Here is a 24,919-nt window from a genome sequence, read left to right as displayed (position 1 = left end):
TCAAGTTTTATAGCACTGTGGTGTGAAAATATGCAAGGTATGATCTGGATCTTTTGTACTTGTTGAGGGCTGATTTGTGACCCAATATGTGATCTATTCCAGATAATGTTCCATATGCACTTGAGAAGAATGTGTATTCTGCTGCTTTAGGATGAAATGTTCTGAATGTATCCGTTAAGTCCACCCAGTCCAGTGTGTCATTGAGAGCCATTGTTTCCTTGTTGATTTTCTGCTTAGATGATCTGTCCATTGTTGTAAGTGGGGTGTTGAAGTCCCCTACTAATATGGTATTGTTATCAATGAGTTTCTTTATTTTTGCAATTAATTGATTTATATATTTGGTTTCTTCCACATCGGGGCATAAACATTTACAATTGTTAGATCTTCTTGGTGGATAGGCCCCTTATTTATGATATAATGCCCTTCTTCATCTCTCGTTACAATCTTTAATTTAAAATCCTGTTTGTCTGATACGAGTATGGCTACACCAGCTTTCTTTTGACAACCATTAGCATGATAGATAGTTCTCTATCCCCTTACTTTCAGCCTACAGGTGTCTTTAGGTCTAAAATGAGTCTCTTGTAAGAAGTATATAAATTGGTCTTGTTTTCTTATCCATTCTGATACCCAATGTCTTTTCATGGAGCATTTAGCCCATTGACATTTAGAATGAATAATGAATGATAGGAGTTTAGCACCATTGTGTTGCCTGTTGAGGTGGTGTTTCTGGTGATGTTCTCTGGTCCTTTCTAGTCTTTGTTGCTTTGTCTTTTTTGTTGTGTTTTTTCTTTTCTCCACTTAAAAGTTCCCCCTTAACATTTCTTGCAGGGCTGGTTTAGTGATCACAAATACCTTTAGTTTTTGTTTGTCTGGGAAACTCTATCTCTCCTTCTGTTTTGAATGACAGTCTTGCTGGATAAAGAGTTCTTGACTGATATTTTTCCAGTTCAGCATGTTAAATATAACCTGCCACTCCTTTCTGGTCCACAAAGTTTCTGTGAATAGATCTGCTGTAAACTTGATCTGTCTTCCCTTATAGGTTAAGGACTTATTTTCCTTTGCTGTTTTCATAATTCCTTCCTTGTGTATGCATTTTGTGAATTTGACTATGATATGCTTTGTTGAATATAATGAAAGTTCTCTGTGCTTCTTGGATTTTGGTGTTTGTGACCCTCCCTAGTTTTGGAAAGTTTTCTAGTATAATTTGCTCACATAAACCTTCTGCCCCTTTTCCTGTCTCTTTGTCTGGGACTCCTATGATTCAGATGTTATTCCTTTTTTAATAAGTTACTGAGTTTTCCAAGCCTTGTATCACGATTTTTTGCCTTTGTTTCTTTTTTTTTTTTTGCTTCATTTTTCTCCATAATCTTATCTTCTAAATCGCTGATTCGCTGCTCTGCTTTGTCCATCCTTGTCATTGTGGCATCAATTTGAGATTGCATCCAGGTTATAACATTTTTAATTTCATTCAACTAGATTTTATTTCTTTTATGTCTGCAGAAAGGGATTTTATGCTTTTTGAACCCCAGCTAGTATTCTGATTATCGTGATTGTAAATTCTAGTTCAGACATCTTGCTTATACTCCTTCCTTTATCATTTTGGAGGAAGAAAAAAATTAATAAAATAAAAATTAAAGTTAAAAAATTAAAAACAAAACAAAAATCAAATAAAGGAAACTATATCCTAGGTGTGTTTTGATCTGCTTGTTGAGAGAAGCTTGATAGAATAGAGAAGAAAAGGAAAGAAAGTAAAAGAAAAATAAAGGTAAGAAAAAATTAAGAAATTAAAAACATTTATATAAATAGAATAAAATGAAATAAAGAAAATGAAATACAATATTTTTTTTAAAAATAAAGATAAAGTAAAATAAATAATAATAATAAAATTTTCTCCTATATCCAAGAATGAAAAAGAAAATAAAGAATAAAAAAAGAAAGAAAAAACAATTTAAGCAAAAGCAGAAGCAAAGAAAACAAACAACTGAACTAGCAAACAGAATGAAACCTGAATGCAGTTACTTCCAGTTTCCCCTAGAACCAAAACTATGAAGACTTCCATAGTTCCTACACTAAGTAGGTGGAGTGACTTGTTTTGGTCTTCTAGGAGATGTGCTTGGAGGGTGCAGTTGGCAGGGCTTGGTGTAATGGCCCCATTCTCCACTAGGTGGTGCTTCTTGGCTTACTGGGGTAGATCAATGTAGAACACATGTGCATCTGCACAAACGCATGCACAGGAGAAGTGGAAATGGCTTCTCCCAAGTCCCTAGTCTCTGGCACAGGAACTTCACAATCTCACCTACCTGTAAACACCCCTCCTTTGCCTCAGGACTCCATCCACTCCTGCCTCTATCCTGTCCGTGTTCAAGCTGTCCACCTGCCAGGCAGCCCCTCCTTCCAGAGTTTTATCTCAGATGGGGTTGTATTTCAAAACCCCACACTTCAGAAACCTTCTGTGGCTTGGACCCATGCTGACTCTCTGGGGGAGGGTTTCACTGAGCAATGGCTCAGTGCTGGCTTGCCCCAGAAAAGGTTCGTGTGCTATCACAGTGACAGAGGTTCAGAGATTAAGGCAAACCATAACACACAGCTGGCACCAGATTTCACTGCATTCTGGCATTTTTGTCCCACTACCAGCAAATGTGACTGCTCTCTGGGGTCTGCTGGGACCTTTGCCTGTGGGGAGGCTGTATGGCCTCTACCAAATGGATTCCAAGCAGGGGAACTCCTTCTCCCTGTGTGGCACTTGGACTCCTCAGCTCCCGCTGCCTGCTCCTGGGGATTTGTCCAATTTCCTCACCAGAGCACCACCAGGCACTGAGTTCTGCAACTCCAGACTCTGTGCTCCACTGTTCACAGAATCCTGGTGATATTGAAACCCTCTCTTTTCTCCCCATCAATGGTTTTGGGAAACAGATTTCTTGTTTAGTCCCCTGCAAGTGTTTTCACTGTTTTTCTCTCTTTCTCCCCAGCTACTTTTGGGGGAGTACTGCACAATTCCAGTGCACCATACTTTCCCTGTTTCCCATTCTCTGTCCTCTTCCCACAAAAACATCTCCCTCCTCCCATGACTTTTCTCTCCCCCAGTTCACCTCTCTGCACTGTGTACCTGTCAAGTTCTATGGTTCAAATTATGCAGATTGTTGTGTTAATCCCCAGATCAAAGTCTTAGGTATGCAAAATGGTTTGCTGCTGATCTGGTGCATTTCAGGGGTGAGACAAGTTCAGGGTCTCCATGCTGCTCTGCCATTTTCAAAAGCTATCATTTAAAGAGAATGTTAAATAGAGTTTGGCATGCCAATGATTTTTTTTAAAGAGCAAAAACACCACTGGTATAAGAAATAAAGCAGAATTACAGATACAGACTGTTATTAAATATATAAGAGAAAATGTATGAAGAACTGTGTTGTGGGTTGAAGTATGGTCCCCTTAAAAATCACATGTTGAAGCGTTTAACCCCCAGTACTTCAGAATGTAACGTTATTTGGAGATAAGGTCTTAGGTAATCAAGTTAAAATAAGGTAATTTAGATGAGTCCTAATCCAGGGGCAGTTGTGGGATTCAGCTCTGCATCAGGGTGCTGGCCCTGAAGCCTGCTTAAGATGCTCTCTCTCCCTCTTCCTCTGCGCCTCTCCTTCTCATGCATGTTCTCTCTCTCTCTTTCAAAAGAAAGAAAGAGAAAGAAAGAAAGAAAGAAAGAAAGAAAGAAAGAAAGAAAAAGAAAAGGAAAGGAAGAAATCCATTATGACTGGTGTCCAAGGGAAATCAGAAAATGGAGACAGACACAGAGGAAAGATGGTATAGAAGACATGAGGAGAAGATAGCTGTCTGTAATCAGACAGACAGGCCTGAGCCACATCCTTCCCTCACAGCCCTCACAAAAATTCAATCCTGTCAACATCTTGATTTTGGACTTCCAGACTCTAGAACTCTGAGATAATAAATATCTGTTGTTTTAGCCACCAAGTATGTGATACTTTTTACTGCAACTATACAAACTAATGTGAGCTGTAAACCAGTATATTTGAAAAGGTAGACAAAATAGATGCTTTTCTATGAGTACTTAAATTATCATCTAAATAAGAAAAAAGAATTAAAGTATAAATATTAAAAGGAAAGGATAATACTCTCATCATTTACAGGTCAGATGTCTTCAGAATAAGTGGATTTGTTTTCTAGAACAGTCATAAAAAGTACCATAAGCCAGATAGTATAACACAAGAATTTACTTTCTCACAGTACTGTATACTAGAAATGTAAAATCAAGGTATTGTCAGGGATAGCCTCCTTCTTAGGGGCTTTAGGGAGGATACCTTTCTTCTGTCTTCCTAGCTTCTCCTGGTGACTTTTGATCTTTGATTTCCTTCTCTGCATAATTTCCAATATTCTCCAAACTCCAATATTTTCCCTTGTAGTTACATAGCTTTATCCCTGTGTGTCTCTGTCTTCACATAATATTTTACTATTCTTTTAAGGATACAGTCATATTGGATTAGAGCCCACATGAATACCTTCATCTCAATTTGATTACATCTGCAAAGACCCTATTTCTAAATAAGGGCACATTATGAAGTATTGGGGTTAAGACTTCAAAATCTTTGGAGATAGATATTATATCTATCTCTAAAATATCAATACACAGAATCAACTGAAAAACTAGAAGTAATAAGCAAGTTGAAAAAGGTGACCATGCATAATACCAGCACCAATTATTTCTTTTCCCTTAGACCAGAAACAGAAAATTGAAAACTGTAATGAGATAGAGAAAGAGAATGTTTGGGACTCCCATGTTGGGGTTATTACTGAGGATGACGAGATTATACACAATGCTTGGCTAGCTAAAATGTAACATGAGATTTCTGGTGGGCTGCAGTTAAGCTTGGGAGGGGCATGGGCCTCTTGGAATTCCTGAGGCCTGTGGTAACAGCTCTATACTGCAGAATGCCTAGGTCTACCCTCCCAGGTGTTCTGCAGTCCTTGGGGAACTCCATTATCTATATATTGTATGCAAAGTTTAGCAAATCAATAGGACACATAGACCCTTGCTGTATATCTTTGATTTGATTAGTTTCTTGTGATCGTTGACCTTTATGTCATGCAGCTTTGTTTTGCTTGCCTGAAATGTTATACTCCCTCTGAACACAAGCCAATGAGATTTGTGATTGGCCTGACACTGCAATAAATGAGAGTGAAGCAAACAGGGTCTTCATCTGTGAGCATTGGCCCCCATGCCTTCTCCTCTCTTTCTTAGCGAAGTGTGGAGTTATCTTTCATCTGTAGGTACAGGGTTTCCCGGCCATTCCCAGCTCTCCCATAAGTAAGAGAAACAGCAAAACAAAAATACTAAACTAAGCGTAAGAAAAGTCACCACTATGTAAAGAAAAAGTCACCCATGGGCATAAAAATCTGAATAATAAGGAAGACATTCAATATTCCAGGATGGAAAGACACAATATAGTAACAACACTCATTCAATATTAATTTAAAATAATTCCTTCAATACAATTTATTATATACATTTAGTAGTAACAGAAATCAAGGAAGCAAATTTTCTTTTTTGAAAAAAAATGTTTATTTGTGAGAGGGTGCAAGCATGTGTGAGGGGGAGGGGCAGAGAGAGAGGGAGAGACAGAATCCCAAGCAGGATCCACACTCAGCATGGAGCTCAATGCAGGCCTTGATCCTATGACCTTGAGATCATCACCTGAGCCAAAATCAAGAGTTGGATATTTAACTGACTAGCCACCCAGGCTCTCCAGTTCTAATGGTTTTCAGTTGATCCTGTGTGTTGATATTTTAGAGGTGGAATTATGTACCCACTCAAAAGATATTTTGAAGTCTCAACCCTAATACCTCATAATGTGCCCTTATTTAGAAATAGGGTCTTTGCAGATGTAATCAAATTGAGATGAAGGTATTCATGTGGGCCCTAATCAATATGACTGTGTTCTTAAAAGAAGAGCAAAACACCACGTGAAGATAGAGACACACAGGGAGAAGGCCATGTAACTACAAGGGAGAATATTGGAGTTGGGAAAATATTGGAAGATATGCAGAGAAGGAAATCAAAGATCAAAAGTCACCAGCATAAACTAGGTTTATGATTTGCAACTTTATTTTCAAGATCATATGAAATACAAAACTACAAAATGAAATGAAAGATCAAGAGTTTATTGAAAAATAAAAACACTGAAGGGGTGTATTTGCTGACCATGTTATAGTAACAATCATAGAATTAGTAAACACGGTAATAGATATGATTTGATGTGTGAGGCATTTTTCTAAAAGCCTTACATGTCATAGACTCTGGGTCTAGAGTTATTTCTTGTCTAGCAAGAAAGCGGGATGCAGGAGTAAAATGCAAGGGATAGCTAACGTCCGGGAGAAGACAAGAGCCCCAATTAAGGGTCCTTGCTCCGTTTTTATTAGGATCAGAAGGCTTACAAATATGGTGATGGACGTGCGCAAAGTTATAACGAAAGCATCAACTTTAACTCATGGACATAAGGTAAAGGGGGTTTTGAAGATATGTGGAGCTAGGGTCAATACAAAACAAAATTCTTGCGCTGAGTGGAAGGTTGTTTAGAGCAGATGTGAGGCACCACCTCTATTTATCTAAACTGATCTAGAAGACAAGAAAGACAGAGCATGCTACCTCAGGGTCAACAAGGCACCTTTCTTTTGTTAATTAGCTCCTCTCCAGGCAACTTTGGCCCTGCAGAGGTCTATAGCCCTATTTACCTGTTTACCTAATTTAGTCTGTCCTTCCTGTGAAAGCAGCTTTCTGCTATACTACTAACTTGGGTGGCACTTCTGCCCTGAATACCTAATCTTGTTTATTTCATATACCTTTGTTCTTTATTGGGGACTTTGTCCCGCCCTCTCTATACCTATTCACCTAATCTTGTTTGCCCATACTTGGGTGTGAGCATCCTATAGGTTTGTAATTCCTTATGCCTTGATAACCCATCAGTGCAGGCTCCGGGAATTCCTAAACTTATTCCCTACAGTTTACATATATTATTTTACTTAACATAGCTAAAAACTCTTCTTAATTTGACAGGCGAGGCACTAGATGACTATACTAAGGTCACACCATTAGTAACTATGTGGTCTCATTCTAGAGCCTCCATCCTTGAACAGGACTATATGCAGCCTGATAATGAATTATAAAGTCAAAGTGATTAGAATTATTTGGTATTGTCATAAATATAGACATATAAGTAATGGAATAGTACAGAATCCAGATGCCGACCCACTGATGTGGGAGTTTAAAGGTTTTTGAGGTCATTATGAAAATCAACATACAGAAATTCTTTATCAATGTAGCAAAATTTGTTAGCTCTTGCCTCATACTATTCAGTGCATATAAGAATGCAAACCTATAAATAAGAAGAAATATGAGAATTTATTTTACAATTTACTTTTTATAAAATATGCTTTATTTTTTAGATCAGTTTTTGGTTCACAGTAAAATTGAGCTGAAGGAGTTCCCATATACCACCTATCCCCACACTGGCACAGCCTCCTCCACAATCAATATCGCACCCGTGGGTGGTGGCACATTTGTTACAATGGATAAACCTAGCTGTTGACACATCAGCCAAAGTCTAGACTGGACGTTAATGTTTGCTTTTTCTGTTGTACATTCTATGGGTTTTGACAAATGTATAATGACATGTATCCACTACTATAGTATAATGTAGAATAGTTTCACTGCCCTAAAAATACTCTGTGTTCTTCCCAGTTATTCTTCCTCTTCTCAACCGCTCTCACCATAGTTTTGCCTTTTCCAGTATGTCATATAGTTGGAATCATACAGTATGTAGACTTTTCAGATTGACTTCTTTTATTTAATGATGAACATTTATTGGACACCTGGGTGGCTCAGTTGGTTAAGCGTCTGACTTCAGCTCAGGTCATGATCTCACAGCTTGTGAATTCAAGCCCAGCATCAGGCTCTGTGCTGACAGCTCAGAGCCTGGAGCCTGCTTTGGATTCTGTGTCTCCCTCTGTCTGCTGCTCCCCGACTCACACTGTCCCTCTCTCTCTCAAAAATAAATAAACAACTAAAACAAAATTTTTAAAATAATGACCATTTAATTTTCCTCCATGTCTTTTCATGGCTTGATAACTTATTTCTGTTTAGCACTGAATAATATTCCTCTGTTTGGATATGCTAGAGTTTATGTATCCATTCACCAATGAAAGACATCTTGGTTGCCTCCAAGTTTTGGTAATTATGAATAGAGCTGCTATAAACATCTATGTGCAGGTTTACACCTCATTTCTGTGTAAATAACCATGATTACTGAATAATATATTTAGTTTTGCATGTTTAGTTTTATTAAAAAAACAAAACAGCTGCCAGACTGTCCTGTACCATTTTCGTATTCCCAGCAGCAATGAAAGAGAGTTCCTGTTGTAATTTTCCTTTATAATCTACTTTCTTCACAGTAGTAGTAATTGCCTTATATATTCTTTGTTTATTCATTCTTAGTCTGTCCTTACTGGAATATCTTGTTTATTATTGTTTTCTTTGGACATAAAATAATGATTAAGTTTCAATAAGTTTCCTTAGTAAATATACATTGAATAAATAAATCATTCAGTTTAACTATCCCAAGTTGAGACTATATAGAGAGCTCTGATAAAACCAAATAGAAAAATAAAAACAACCAAAAAGATACAAAGAAAACATATAAAAAATAAATTAAAATAGTATGTAGTCAATAAGGGTGTTTTAAAATGCTCAAATTCACTTTTAATAAGAGAATGAAAAATAAAAAATATTACCTATAATATTCAAAACAATTTCATAAATGATATCGCTTCCTGGTATAGTTATGGAAAAACACTGTCACATATTCTTGGTGACATTGTGGATTTGTGGTCTGTAGTATATTATAAAATAAATGTTTGTACAACAAATAAGGGGATAAAAAATATAGCTGTTTTTCCAAAAACTCTACTACTGGTAATATATCTTACAAAACTGGTTGTCCAGTTATGTTATATTGAGTGTGAATCTTTTATAAGGTATATATCTTTGTGACTCATTTCTGTAATTTTAAAAAAGATCAAAAATCTAAATGAATAGTTAATTTTCTTATCTTGTATCCAATTATGCATATTTTACCAATTGGCCCAATAAGTGTCTTAATTCCAGGGGCTTGCTGAAAAAACGTTAAGTGTAAGACACTAGTTTTCCATTGGAGATTTTATATATATATACACACACACATATATATATGTATGTATACATATATGTATAATGTATATATGTATATATACATATATGTATATATATGTATTGTGTATATATGTATATATATGTGCGTGTATATATATACCTATATATATGCAAAAAGTTTTATAGACATACCTATAGTGTGTGTATGAGAATTGGAAAGTTCTTCATATTGAATTAATATAAAATGAATATGTTAAATGAAAAAGTTATTCCTGGACCAAATTATTTTCTTGAAGAGTATGTTCCCTTGTGATGATCAATTACAGATTTTAGGTGCCTAAATCTTGTTCTTTTCAGGAATTATCTAATGTTATTTGACAAAGGCTTAATTAACCATTAGAGACCCCTCCCCCTTCTCTCTCTTCACTTATGTAAGGAAATAGGAAATGACAAAGAACACAGAGGATTTCCCTATCATTCTTCCAAACCAAGCTTCCTTAACTTACCATGCCAGTCTACATTTTGAAATTTCCTAGAAAGTCTGTATTCCTTACAGTCTCCAGAATGTAAAGCATTATTTCAAGCAGTGTGGGAAGATGTTCCCTAGTGATAACAATATATATTTGTTAGTCTTTTTTATTAATGAAGACAATATTTAAATTACATTGTTGCAAAAGGGTGCAACAGGTTTTTTTATTCACAATTAAATTATGCAATTTAGAGGAAAGTGCAAAAGGTCTAGCAAAAGTCTACAATTCATTTAGACATTTCTGTTTCTTTTTCCAATGGGTCCAATAAAAGAAAATAACCCAGTGGATTAACAAAAATGCACATACTTAAACAATGAAATGGCATTTTTCTGAACATATGGTATCTTTACTATATAGAAGGTAAGGTTATGTCTTTTCAGCTACCCAAACAATTCACAACTGCTCAGCTTTGTTATCCTGAGCTAGCTTCATAGTTAAAATAATTTCTGAAATCTGCTTTCTGAGATTAGAAGTGCCCTCTCCCCTAATTTGCACAAAAATAATTGGAAAGGCACATGTACCAGCTTCCAGTTTATACAAGTTCATTTATTTGAAATCCCTTGAGCTCCTCCAATTAAAAAACAAGTTTTTGAGTTAATATCCTTCAATTGTTAAAAACTTGCGTCACTGTGAGAGCACAGTGAAACGTAAAGGTCCCAGCACACTGGCAGTTGATTGTGAGGGGATGTGATTGTTCCACATTTAGACTGGAAAGGGTTAGGAACTCTACTTCCCAATGTGGTTAATGAATGAAAGGAAAATTGGACCCCTGAGCCAGAGTAAATGACCTAAGGGAGTGAAAAATGTTCACAGGTTAACAAGGGCAACTGTTCTTTGCCATAATTCCCAGAGGAGCCAAATGACAAAGGGGCCAATGAACTTCTGTCCTTGTATTATTTATTAATCCATTTTCTTCCTAGAAAAAATAACTTGGCATAACTCTGGAAGACACTAATGTTGAACATCTTAAACTCTGTGCTTGTTTCTCCTTGCTCTGATTCATTCATTAACATACTTTGTGTTAATAATTCATTTGGACATATTCAGTTCAGATGTACTAAGAGATTAATCTACCGTCCTATACTATTTTAAATATTAAGAATATAATATGCCTTAACATAATAGGCGGAGTTGGAATCCAAGCTACTAACTTTAAAGTGACATAGTAATAAATTCTCGGTTATCTAATTGGTGCAAGTGATTACGGAGATTTTTTTTCCCCTTAGAGTGGGAATTATTTCAAACATTTGTTTAAAAATATTGTTTTCTCTGAACTGAAGGGAGTTTTCATAACCATAGCCAAGCCACCACCCCTGGTCATGTTCACAGATACAAAACCCCTGATTGGCTGTTGATGAGTCATTCCTCTTGAGGAATCTTATCTTAACACCTGCCTTATCTTTAACATCCTTTTCAACTTCTTCTAGAAAAACAATAACCAAAAAGGAAAAAAAATATTTGGGATCAGTCCAGTTTTGAAACACCTGCCTTAGAGATAAAGACTGCAATTCTAGGCATTTGTAATGTCTTTACTTTGGGTCTGGAATTTGTTCACCCCTGTTGTGAGCGTCTGCTGACTTTCTCATACATGTGCTTTGCCTGGGAATTACTTCAGTCTAGTAAATTATAAAATGACAAGATCATTTCTGCTACCATGGAAAAATCTGTATATCAGAAAATGTCTGAAGCTCTGGCTTCATAGTAAATGCAGTTTATGAGTTGAAGAAACATTACAACACGAACTCTAATGAATCAGTCAGTAATGTTTTATGACATAATTCCAGTCTGATATTGATAATCTTTAACTTGTGGTTCAAGAGGATATCCCAGGTTTATGTGACCATGGTGAACCAAAATAGAACCATTAAAAAAAAAATTACAGACAGGAACTACACAGCTGGAAACCAGAAGCACCAGTTTTACTTGGGCTATTAAGAAAATTCACAGTTAACTAAATAAAAAATATTTATTCTACCTCATTTATTTTCCCCTTGGTATTCAGATGTGCCCCATATTAGTGCCTATGAAGAGGTTATTATAAGGGCATAAATTTGTTTTAAAACCGTGAGTTAATTTGCTATGTAAACAGCAAAAATTACTGAGCAATTACATAATTTATACTGTTATATTAATTATTTATATTGATTTTTAAAGAATGTAATTTTCTCCTTATGAATAAATGCTCTGACATTAGGAAGTCTTTGCCTAAGCCTCACTTAGCTAAATTCTACGCAATCAGAAACTATCTGGAAGGAAACAGTAGGGAGAATGTCTCAGAAAAATTAACCAGCATCAAAGAGCTTGCCTTGCAAAACCAAGTTAACCACGTGATGGCAAATGCCATAAAGGGTTTTTTTTAATAAATAAAAACTCTAGATAACTTCACAAGGTCCCTTTTATATTTTGCTTTCAGGGAATCAGCTGGCCCTACTTGATGAGAAGAAATGATAGAGAAAAGCACGCAAGTCAGTAAATGGCTGAGGAAGGAATGTGAGAGATTGTGGTTAAAATTATGATGGCAGTGAGTATGCTCAAGAGTTCCTTTAAAGTGACAAGCCTTAGGGCGCCTGGGTGGCTCAGTTTGTTGAACGTTTGACTCTTGATTCTGCTCAGGTCATGATCCCAGTGTTGTGCGATCAAGCTCCTAGTCAGACTCTATGCTGAATGTGGAGTCTGCTTAAGATTCTCTCCCCACCCCATCTCCCATCTCCTCCCATCTCTCCCCTTCCTCTACTTGCTCCTCTCCTCACCCCCCACTCCTCTCCTCCTTGCATCTCTCCCCTGTGGTGTGCTCTCTCTCTAAAAAATAAAATAAATCTTTTAAAAAATGACAAGCCTCAACAGTAACAAGTATTGCTGAAGATGGGAAGAAACTGAATCCCTTATTCATAGCTAACCTTAGTTGACCGTTTTAATTTTATTCATTATTATTGTTTATTTTTGTTGTTGCAAAACGTTTCATTGTTTTCTCTTGGTCCACAGCTTGGGAGAGGGTTCCAGAGTGGTTAAGAAGCTGTCTTGTGGCTGAAAGCAGAGCCTCGAGCAGAAGCCCCAACACCAAGAGGAGGTGGTGGCGGCGGGGGGAGGGGGGGGCGGTTCATGGGGAAGGGTAGGTGTGCCTCAAATGCTATACTTCTTCAGAGCCTCCTAGTCATACTTGAAGGTGAACCTTTCAAAGAGATACTTATCCAGCCCGGGTGCCACGGGCCTGAGGAGATAGTCAGGTAGTTGCTTTCTTCCTAAAGAGTTCCACCTGCTCATTTAGTTAGTAGTTCTCTGGGAAGTCCCAGAACTGCATGGGCAGATCCAGAGTGCCCAGATCTCAAAGGTCCCTGGTCAGTTTCTCCAGAATCATAGTGACTCCCATGGCATTCAGGTTTTACCCCCACTCATCTTGGAATGGCTTCTGCATGTTCTGGAAGAAAGCACAGCTCTGGCACTGGTTTTGCATCTTTGAGAGATACTTGGCTCTTTCTTGCTTTCTCTTAGCTAACTTTGGAAGAAGTGACTCTCCAGGGCCACATCTCATGGTCAAAATAGAAGCCCAGATAAAGGTAGGTGTAGGAGGCCCACAGATCCATTTTGATGATGCAGTTGACAGGAACCTTCACCTCAGTGGAATAATTCTGATGAATCTGGGAAGTCATGGGTAATAGGCAGTAAGGAGTTAAACTCAAAATATGGTGTTCACTGGTCCCAGAGACAGAGGATGGCAGAGAAGATGGTTCTGAAAAGATGGTGGTTGGAGGCTGGAAGAAAGGACAAATCCAGGTCTCTTCCACACAAACACTGTTGAAACAAGAGATCTCCAGGACCTCCTGAATGCTAGTTCAGCCATTTTGGAAAAGACTCTGGCAGTTCTTCAAAAGTTTAAACATAGAATTACCATAAGACCCAGTAATTTCTCTCCTACCTACATACCTGTTATGAGCTTAGCTGCAATGAATTCACTGCCACTACAGGCCCAGAAGAGATAGGCCTGAGGAGCAAGGCCTTCTAATCCTCAGTTACAGAAAGTGGAGCCACCTTCTTGGTTTCAGTAGGCCAGGCTGTTCCTGACCAGGGTTTCCAGGGCAAGGCCTAGCCCATGGCTGAGAGGGTACGGCCACCACCCAGAGCCAAAGGGATGGCTATGCTTTCCAGAAAAGCCTCACTAGTGGGCCTGGAAGGAGTGGCCACCATCCTGGTGGAACCCACAGGACAGAACATCTAGTCAGAGATTTTGGAGCCATAACTTCTAATGGAATTTTCCATGGTAGGTTTTAGATTTTCTCATGACCTGTCACTTCTTTCTTTGTTACAAGGTCTCCCTTTTGGAAAAGAATCTCTAGCCTCTTCCTGTCCCACCATCTTATTTTGGAAGAACTTATCTGGTTTCATAGGTTCACAGATGGAGAGGAATTTTGCCTCAAGTTCATAACTTAAGTTTCATTTATGCTTGATCTAGATAATATTTAGGTGAGACTTTGTACTTGGTGTTGATGCTGAAGTAGGTTAAGGCTTTTGGGGCTGAAGAGATGAGGTGAATGTATTTTGCATGTAAGATGGGTGTGAGTTTAGTGAGAGGATGACAGAATGTGGAATGTTGTGGATTGAATTGTCCCCCTTTCTAATACATAGATTGAAGCCCTAACCCCCATTGTGACTAAAATTGGAGAATAGGACTTTATTAATAAGGCAATTGAGATTAGATGAGGTAATAAAAATAAGATCCTAATCTAGTTCAACTGGGATCCTTATAAGAAGAGTAAGAGAGGGGTCCCTCGGTTGCTTAGTTGTTTAGGCGTCTAACTCCTGGTTTCAGCTGACGTCATGATCTCACTATTTGTGAGACTGAGCCTAGAGTCAGGCTCCATCCTGACAGCACAAGATTTTCTTGCAATTCTCTCTCTCTTCCTCTCTCTCTGTGCCTTTCCCCTACTCATGCTCGCTCTCTCTCTCTCTCTCTCTCTCTCAAAATAAATAAATAAACTTAAAAAAAGAAGGTGAAGAGACACCAGAAGTGTGCCCAGAAAGAAGGCCAGGTGAGGAAGAGGAAAAAGGCAGCTTTCTACAAGCCAGGAGAGAATTCACCAGAAACCAACCCTGCCAGCACCTTGATCTTGTAATTCTGGCATCCCAAACTGAGAAAATATATTGCTTTTGTTTAAGTGACCCAGTCTGTGGTGTTGTGATGTTGCAGCTTGAGCAGACTAACACAGTCCTCAGAGTGTGAAAAAGAGATGTGCACACACAAACAGTTGCACATGAATTTTCAAGAAGCATTATTCCTAGTAGTCAGAATGTGAAAACAACCAAAATGTCCACTAACTGATGAATAGATAAACCAAATGTGACATACTCCTACAGTGGAATATTGCTTGTCAATAAAAAGGCATAAGGTACTGATGCCCACTATGGCATGGATGAGCCTTGTTAACATTGAGCTAATAAAAATAAATTAGTTTTCAAAACACCACATTTAGTATGGTCCCAATTATACGACCTATCCAGACAAGGCAAATCCTTAGAGAAAGAAATTAAGTTAGTAGTTTCCTACATCTGGGTGATGGGTAAATCGAGTACCTGTTTAATGGATACAGATTTTCTTTGTGGGATGATGAAATTATTCTAAACTTAGATTGTTGTGATGGTTGCATAAGTCTGTGAATATACTGCAAATTATTGACTTGTTCATTTTAAATTGGTGAATTTTATGTTATATGAATTTTATCCAATACAGGTTTTTTAATTGGCATCCTCCAAGATCACATTTATTAATGCTGATAGGTCTGGTTCACAGACAGTATATCCATTGATGGTTTATTCAAGAGTGAATCTATCTGAATGGAAAGAGCATCTCTGACTTCTACTTCTAAAGTGTTATGGCAAATGCTTCATTTTGCTCTTTATTTACCAATTCCACTCTTCCTTCCTTTACCTTCTCTTCCTTTTACTTCTTGTATTGAATAATTTAGTCCTGAAAGCATTGGGTGAGGCAGAACAAGGTAAGTGTCTATGTCATGGGAGACATGAGGCTCACAGAGAAGTGTCAGAGCTGAAGTAAGCTAAGAATTGTGCCTACATAACAGAGATGCCTTGGAAAGATTGTCCAATTTCTGCTTGGTTAAGAAGAGTTTTTCCTTTATGGTCAGCCTTGCATGAAGTGCCAGAGTCTAAGCAAGCTAGGAAGGCATCCCTGTAGAAGGGCTACCCTACACAGAATGTCAGGGCCTGAGTAGGACGAGGAGGAATGCCGACAGGGCAAATTTGGACGTGAAGATTCAGGGAAAGAGCAAAGTGAGAAGTGTGTTCCTGAAGAAGACAGCCTGGTTTGAGATCTCAGAGGCTGAGAAAGTCAAGAAGAATATCCAAGTAAGTGGGACAGTCCACTGTGGGCAATTAGAATCCAAGCAAGGTGGGGCGTCTGGGTGGCTCAGTCAGTTCAGTGTCCACCTTCAGCTCAGGTCATGATGTGGCAGTTCATGAGTTTGAGCCCTGCATCGGGCTCTGTGCTCACAGCTCACAGCCTGGAGCCTGCTTCAGATTCTGTATCTTCCTCTCTTTCTGCTTCTCTCCCACTCATGCTCTGTCTCTCTCTGTCTCTCAAAAATAAATTTAAAAAGTGTTAAAAAAAATATCCAAGCAAAGTAAGAAGGGCATTCATCTAAAAGGACAGCCAAGCATGAGTTGATGGTGCCCAAGTGAAGTAAACAGGGTTTCTATGTGAGAAGGTGGATGTCCCTGAGTAGAGAGTCAGAGCATGAGTAAGGTAAGGTAGGTGTCTAAATGGAAGAGCTGTGAAATCTTAAAGTCCAAGAAAGTTGAGAAGAACATCTGTGTGGAGGAGGATGGTACAGGCATTAGGAGTCAAAGCTCAAGGGTAAGGGAGTGTCCACAAGGATGACGTGTTGGCAGCAAGGCTGAAAAATTATATCCAGGGAAATTAACAAATAAAGAAATATATATATTAAAGGTAATAGGATCCATGTTCTTCAGTGTAAGAGAAAGGATTTACAGATACCAGAAGGGAAAAAGATAGCATAAACTATTTGTTGTTACATAGGAATTGGAAACTTGGGTGTGAATTTTCAGTTTTATCTATATATGGTATGACTATAATAAAGGTTATGCAATGTGTAAATATGGATTATATTGGTTCTCAAATTTTAAGGTCCTTAAGAATCACCTGTCATGATTTTTTAAATGAGATTCTCAAGCATCATTTCAGGAAATTCAAAAAGTAGATCATAATCAAATAGATTTACCTCAGAAATGTAAGATTGGTTTAACATTTGAAAATCAATGCATTTCACTACAATAACAGAACTAAAGACAAAAAAACTATGTGATTATCTTAGTAGACACATGGCAACATACAACTAATGCAATTTAATTTCCCTCATAAATTAAAAAAAAACAAACAATAAAAAAGAAACATCATTAATTTGATTAATGACATTTATAATTACCCTGTGTTAGCTTGGCCAGAACTTTCTTAGAATTGCACAGTAGTTTGCTATCTTTCTATTTTTCCTTAGAAATCTTCCTTCCTCTTTTTCTTTGAAGTATCAGATTTGCCTTGTGATCTGAAAACTATTATTCCATCTTCTCTGATTCTTCCCTTCTTTTCCTTCACTTTCAGCAATGAAACTTCAGCACCTCATTTCTTCTTAATGTTTGATTTCCAGATGACTTGGATTATGAACATTTAATTTCACAAAACCCTGTACAAATGTTCATAGCAGCTGTATTCATAATAACTTCTTAATTAAAACAACACTGATTTCTATTAATAGGAGAACTGATAAAGAAATTATGATATATGTGATGGTAGGCAGGATTATTAATATCCCTTATCCTGAGTTTCTTTATCTGTAAAATGGAGGTATGATAATAATATTTCCTATGTCGTGGGCTTTAAAGAAAGATCACATGTGTTCATGAGTGTGAGGTGCTTAGTGTAACTTACATTTGATCATTCCTATATGGTCATATAAATTACCAATTATCATTATGAGTATAATTTCACAGTGTTTTTTTTCTGGCTCTTAAACTTTTTGAATTAGTTTTCCTTAAAAAGACATGTTCATAATTTTTCTCTATGCTTAAAAACTTATGTTGATTTCGGATTTTGATCACGTCAGGTTTGAGTTCATCATTCTGTTACTGAAAAGTTATGTGTGGTTAAAGAAAATATTTGCATGCTTTTGATCATTTTAAATTTATTGAAAAAATTTAAGGGCCTAACTAACATCTTATCTGTCCTGGAGAATGTTCCACATGCACTAGAGGGCAATGTGTATTCTGCCGTTGTTGGACTGTGATCAGTAGATGTTTTTTAAGGCCAGTTTATTTATGCTGTTATTCATCTTTATAATATTCTTTGTAGTTATTCTACCCATTATTGAAAGCAGGGTATTGAAGTCCCCAAATATTATTGCTGAATTATCTGTCTCTCCCTTTATTTCTGTTAGTTTTTGTTTCATTTATTTAGGATATATGTTCATAATTGTTTTATCATCTAGATGAATTGAGTCTTTTCTCAATGCAAAATGTTCTTTGTCTTTAGTGACAATTTTTGTCTTAAAATATGTTTTGTCTAATTGTAGTATACCATTCAAGCTGTCTTCTGGTTACTATTTGAATATTATGTCCTTTTCCTTCATTTTCCTTCCAACCCATTTTTGTTTTTGAATTTAATGTATGCATCTGTAGAGAACAGAGAGTCAGCTTGTTTTAAATCCATTCTGCCAGTCACTGCTTTTGATTGGAGAGTTTAGCCTATTTACATTTGAGATAGGTACCAATAAATTTGCAAGTGCCATTTTCCTGGGGTATTTTTCTATATATCTCATATATCTATATATCTCATTTTCTATGTATCTCATTTTTCTATATATCTACATATATTGTTATTTACTTTTTTGTTGCTGTTATTTCTCTCTTCTTCCATATGTTCTTTCTTTTATGTTAGATATTTTCTAATATACTATTTTAAAACTTTTATTATTATTTTACCATTTTTTAATTTATTCTCAGAATTATTACCTTAAGGATTATAATTAACAACTCAAACAGCCTAGTTCAGATACGTATGTACTTAATTTTAACATTACAAAAGTTTTAGTCCAATACAGCTTCATACTTTTCCCCCACTTTGTGCTATTATGATCCTATAAATGACATATTTATACATTATAATTCATCAACATAGTTTTATAATTATTTATTTATGCATTTGTCATTTATATTAAATATAAGAAAAGATTTACAAAGAAAATGATGTATATACTTTAATTCTTATCAGTTTATGTTGTCACTTATACCAGTGCATTTATTTCTTCATGTTGAAGTAAGTTATCTAATGCCCTTCCATTTCAGTCCAAAGGACTCCCTTTATATTTCTTGTAGGGCATGTCTGATAATAATAAAGTCTTAGTTTTAATATCTGAGAATGAATCAATTCATCTTTTATTTGGGGAAATGTTTTTTGTGAGATATAGAATTCTTGGTTGTCTTTTTCAGCCCTTAGAAAATTGTCATCCATTGCTTTCTAATCTCCATGGTTTCTGGTAAAAAGTCAGTCATTAATCTTACTGAGGTTTGCCAAGAGTTGTGCTAAAGTTCAAGTTTATGTTTGTTTGTTTGTTTGTTCCTAGCCCACAGATTCAGACCAGTTTTCTGCACATGCTCACTAGTCCCCTACCAAAATTTACTCTCACCATCATAAGGAACATGTAAAAGGAGGTGGCAACAGGGTGTGTAGTTGAGCTGCCCAGAACCCTGGAGGTGCCCATCAGCCAGTTGGGGTGATCTGCAGGTGAGGCATCCTCTCTGGTTTACGGGCAGCTTCTTCAGGACGTCCACATACCTTTAATACACTCCAAGAGTCCTATATGCCACTCTCTCAGCCTTTTTGCATCCCCAACTAGTGCAGCTCAAAACTCAATACTGTGGATGGGGAAAGAAAGAACTGGGCTTTGATGGCAGCATCTCACCCAGCTGGGTATGCACAAAATACTGACTTACATGCTCCTACTTTCTCCCTTGTTAGAAATCTTGGGCCAAAAGATCTCTCTTGGAACTAGCTGTGGCACCTTGGGTGAGAAGTGATGTGGATAAAGTAAAATTATTCCTCTAATCTCTCCAGTGCATCCAAATTTGTATTTTTGTATTTCAAATATACACTGAAAGTTTTCCACTGGACTTCTGGACTTCCACAAAGTCACTTGACCATGAGTGATTATCTTGAGAAAGGGAACTGAGAATAGCTAGAGCCAAGTCATTAGCCACTGCCAGGTCCACAAACAAGACTGAGGCCTGTACGCATATTACCTGATGACAGGTGGGCAAAACTCTTCTCAGATTTTTTGAAATATAGCTCCCACAAAGGTACTTCTGTCTGTGGATAGATACCAAATTGTTGTTGTTAAAGTGGGAATATATTGAGTAACATCTTAATCAGACATCTTGCTGACATCAGTCCCACATCATACTTTTTTTTTCCCTTGAATAAATGCTCCTACTATTGTTGTTGGCCTTTGGTCAATTTCCAGAGTTCTGAAAAAGTTTCTTTTATGGAAGCAAGGATTTTCAGAAGTCCTTACCTCACTACACCAAATGTACTTTTCCTGTCTTTGTCTTAATATAGTTTATGATCATCCATCATTTAGACTTAAACATTTTAAACTTAAAATATTTTTGCAGATGACCTACACCAATAAGATGAATAAACTGAAAAAAGTTTTTTTTAATGTTTATTTATTTTTGGGAGAGACAGAGACAGCATGTGAGCAGGTTGGGGCAGAGAGAAAGGGAGGCACAGAATCTGAAGCAGGCTCCAGGCTCCGAGATGTCAGCACAGAGCCTGATGTGGGGCTCAAACTCACGAACCGTGAGATCATGACCTGAGCCAAAGTCAGACACTCAAATGACTGAGCCACCCAGGCGCCCCAAGATGAATAAACTTTTAGAAATGTTAACTTGATATAGGTATCCCTTGTTATTTAAACTCTTTCAATTCTCAGACCAGATCTTTCTGAATAAAGATAAAGATCTTACAATATCTAGTTCCAAATTCGCTCGTTACTTCCACGTATTCCATGACTCAGAACTGTTTGCCAAGCATCCTGTACTCACTCACAGCTTCTAGTTTTTACATACGCTGTTCCCTTTGCTTGGCCAGCTCACTTGATGGCTTCATTCTAGTCATTCTTAAAGTCAGAACCTAAACACTCCTTCTCTGAGACCTTTCTGTAACCTTAGAGATAATGTCTTTTTATACCTCCATTGTACTGTGTGCATTCCTCTTTAAACCACTTTTTACATAGTATGTGCTTGTTGTTTGCCATCTTTCCCCCCCACCACTTTGAAGGCTGTGATTATAGAATTTCATTTTTTTAAACCCTATTCTTAGAAAAATGCCTGCCCCATAGTATGAACTACTTGAATACATACTTAGTAAATAATTGAATGAGACACTTAAGAATCATAGACCAGGAAGTTTTGAGGAGGAAGATATTAATAAGAGGATCGTGGTCCTAGCTGTTTTTAATCAGAAAAAAAAATATTTGGATGATTTTCCTTTCTTTCTTCTCCAGCAAATGATAAATAGCTCTTTTTTCCTTTTTCTTCCCTGGTAAAGAAAATCTCCTTAGCTTAGTAATGCCTCCAAGTTCACTAAGAGTTAATGGTTCAGAGCTCAAAGGAAAAGACTTGGCATGGGCAGGGATGGGAGGAGAATTATGCAGCCAAAATATTTCTCTTCATTTTTTCCTCCAACTCTGGGGAAGGAGAAAACATAAAACTGAATATTATATTAAGCATTAAACAAGCATAATATTCTCACTCTATGATTAAAGGATAATGGTGGTATTATGATGATGTCAAGTATGATAAAATAAAATAAATAAATTATAAGAAGTCATCCTGTTTGTAGGAAGTTATATTGGTTGACATGTCATATCTTTTGCATTTGTAGTTTCCCTAAGTTTCTGATTTGTTTCCAACAAAAATCGGTGTTGGTAAGATGAATAAAAACCTAAGCATGGGAAGAAGCTGATGGATAGTTTTGTGCGGTGTGCATGGAAAATCCTTTTCAGGAAAGAATCCAAATTATTAACTGGAAAAGGGTGGGATGAATAACTCATGTCAGTAAAAAAAATTTATGAAAAATCAAAAGGTCAGAACTTTGGATATTTGAAAGTTAAGGTGTATTTTGACTTATCCTGGGGAGATTCAAAAACTACAACTGAACTGAATTACCTCCAGTGAAATTACTTGGCTCAAATAATTTCCTATTTCATTACCTTGCTTGCCATGAGGACAAGTGAAATAGACCAGTGCAACTAGTGAGCCAAATTACACAATATTTTTGGGAGACCTTGAATCATTACAGTGTAAACTATATTACATGCATATTTCTCTCATGTACAATTATTATTATCAACAATTAGCTATTCAAAGTAACCAAAACTTATCTTAAACTTTTTTATACTCTTTCTTGTATATTTAGAAATTAATCCTTTTCTTGTACAAGAAAAGGAACTTATGTGTGACAGACAGAAATTCTATTGATTAGTTTAAAATCTAGAATTAAAAAAAATAAAGATAATAAAAGCTGGTTTTTCTATCATTTTATTTAAAATATTATTAATTGATTAAAGTAACCTTAATACTACCACATAACTTTGGGCAAGTTATTACCAATTAGTTATCCTGTATTTAGGAAAACAAATGTGCTAAAAACATTAATCTGAAACATGAAATTCCTCTTTGCTTTCATCTCCTAGTTATTATCTATGATATATAATTATATGTGATCTGATATAAATCTTTTTAATTGTTTATCTACTTCAGATGTTATATACATATACACACATGTATTCATACATACATTTTCAATTTTCAAATGCAATATTCATTTTTAAATATAAATGCTCAAGGAAGAAAGTATGATAATGCTGCAACATAGAGGTAATTATTGATTGCTCTTTTTTTGATGTTTATTTATTTTGAGAGAGAGAGAGAGCATATGCACGTGTGCACAAGCAGGGAAGGGACAGAGAAAGGGGAGAGAATTCCAAGCAGGATCCATGCTGTCAGAGCAGAGCCCAATGCAGGGTTCGAACTCAGAAACTGAGATCATGATCTGAGCTGACATGAAGAGTCGGTTGCTTAACTAACTCACCCACTCAGGCACCCCTGGTAGCTCTTTAACAAAAATAGACTTTTATACTTGTTCCTTTGTGTAGATTATCATACCAAAATAATGTTATATGAACTCTTTATAACCTTTAAGTAACTTTAAGTATTAATAGCATTTTCTAAGTCACTACATTTTTATGTTACTTTTTTATGTTATTATAATAATTATATTATTTTTATGTTATTTTTGGTACAATACTTTTTAAATTTTTTTAATGTTTTATTTATTATTGAGAGACAGAGAGAGACAGAGGGAGAATGAGTGGGGGAGGGGCAGAGAGAGAGGGAGACACAGAATCTGAAACAGGCTCCAGCCTCTGAGCTGTCTGCATAGAGCCTGATGCAGTCATCGAACTCATGAACCACAAGATCATGACCTGAGCCAAAGTTGGATGCTTAACCAACTGAGCCACCCAGGTGTCCCTGTTATAACATTTAAAATATCATACCTTGTCCCCAGAGGCAAAATTGCTAACCCTTCCCAATCTATATGAAAAGTACTACTAGTCCCCCTTTATAGTGAGGAAAGTGAGTTATGCAGACCTTAATTTACTTTCCAAGTTCACACAGCTAGCAAGAAGTTAAGCTGAAGTTGAAACACAAGAATGTTTGACTTCATGTTCAGTCCACCTCTTTTCTCCCTTTCCTATGTATATTTTTGAGTGTCTACAATGTGCCAGGTAATGTCCTGTTCATGAGGGATTTAAGAATGAGAAGATCATATCCTAAAGAAAAAGAAATGAGTGTCTCTGACCCCTTGGAAATTAATGGTTATTCGTCTTTAAATTAGGCATCAAACAGTATGCCATGGTTGACAAAAAATAGAGTTGTATTTCTCATAGTGCTATAGAGAAACGTAAAGATAAGGACTCTCAGAAAAGAAAGTAGCTGTCCTAAGGTGGACTCTTGGCCTGGGGACAGGACAGATAACAAACCAAGTTATGGGTCAGAAGAACTCCCATAGAGAAAGATTATGGATTAAAAATAAATACATGAATCATAATAGAAGCAAGTAGCAATTGAAACAACAGTCAGCATCAGGGTATTCTGTAAGAATGGGGAATAAGCTCAAAAGTAGGTTTAGAAAGTTTTTCTAGGACAGATTAGTGTTTGCAATAGGCAGGAGTTTAAATCCTTACATTACAAGAACTCGACTAAAAAGATAGAACTTGAGTTGGTTGTAGCTTTAGGAAAGGGAGCAATCAAAGAAAAGCCATATTATTGCACTGCATGATGGCTACAGTAGTGGCTAAGCTTATAAAAACAACATTAAGACTTAGGGGCATGTATCTAGGGTATTGTTAGAATGCAAGGAGAGAGAAGCCCCATGTTATAGCAGGACTGAGTTAATTTCTCTGGTTTATGTCTCCTTATATCATTACTGACCAACCTCAGGATTGGTTCTATACCCAGGAAATGCCAGAATATACAGATGTCCCCTGAGTCACCTTAGCTATATGAAGGGAGGATGATGTATCCAAAAATTAGTCAGATCACTACAATAAACAGAAACAACAGAAAAAAAATAAGAAAATTAAGATTTTGAGAAACACTCATGGGACTTTTCTTCCTTTCTTAAATTTCTGAATGACTAATTTGTCCCTGGATACCATGAACATCAATTACTCATTCCAAAGCTGCTCAGAACATTTTTGACTTTTTTTTAAACAGTTTTCAATCATTAGTCTCAGTTTATATAAGCAGATTTTAGATATAGCTCCTCTGAGCTTTCTTATTTTATGATATACGGGTGCTGGATTTTTGAATTAGGTAAATTTCCACACACTTTATGTTTAGGCCTCCCAGGATCTTGTTCTGTAACTGAGGAAAAGCAACTTGATTCCATAGAGGTTTCATGCAAGTTATGGGAAGTTATGGCATTCTCATGAATGTTGACTTGGGCTACCCCCAAGAAGAAGCAAAAAGAGATACTCCCCAAAATAGTTAGCAATAGTTAATAAGAAATCTCCAGTTAGATCCAAGAATAGTGTAGCATGTATTACAGCAAAGT

The 24,919-nt window shown here is 36.6% G+C and overlaps 1 long non-coding RNA gene across 1 annotated transcript in view; it reads left to right on the top strand.

Annotated features, from left to right (window-relative positions):
• LOC132679236 (uncharacterized) overlaps nt 1–12,811 on the top strand; it is a 52,944-nt gene extending 40,133 nt beyond the window's left edge. The window contains exons 5-6 of the long non-coding RNA XR_013551560.1: nt 12,134–12,241; nt 12,703–12,811. This is a non-coding gene — a long non-coding RNA (uncharacterized LOC132679236). The remainder of the gene's footprint in view (nt 1–12,133; nt 12,242–12,702) is intronic.
• The last annotated feature ends 12,108 nt before the right edge of the window (nt 12,812–24,919 follow it).

This window comes from Panthera onca, chromosome A2 (assembly GCF_046562875.1).
Source record: "Panthera onca isolate mPanOnc1 chromosome A2, mPanOnc1 haplotype 2, whole genome shotgun sequence".
Taxonomy (NCBI): Eukaryota; Metazoa; Chordata; class Mammalia; order Carnivora; family Felidae; genus Panthera; species Panthera onca.
Note: the sequence above shows the minus strand (reverse complement) of the source record. Positions and strands in the feature narration are given on the sequence as shown.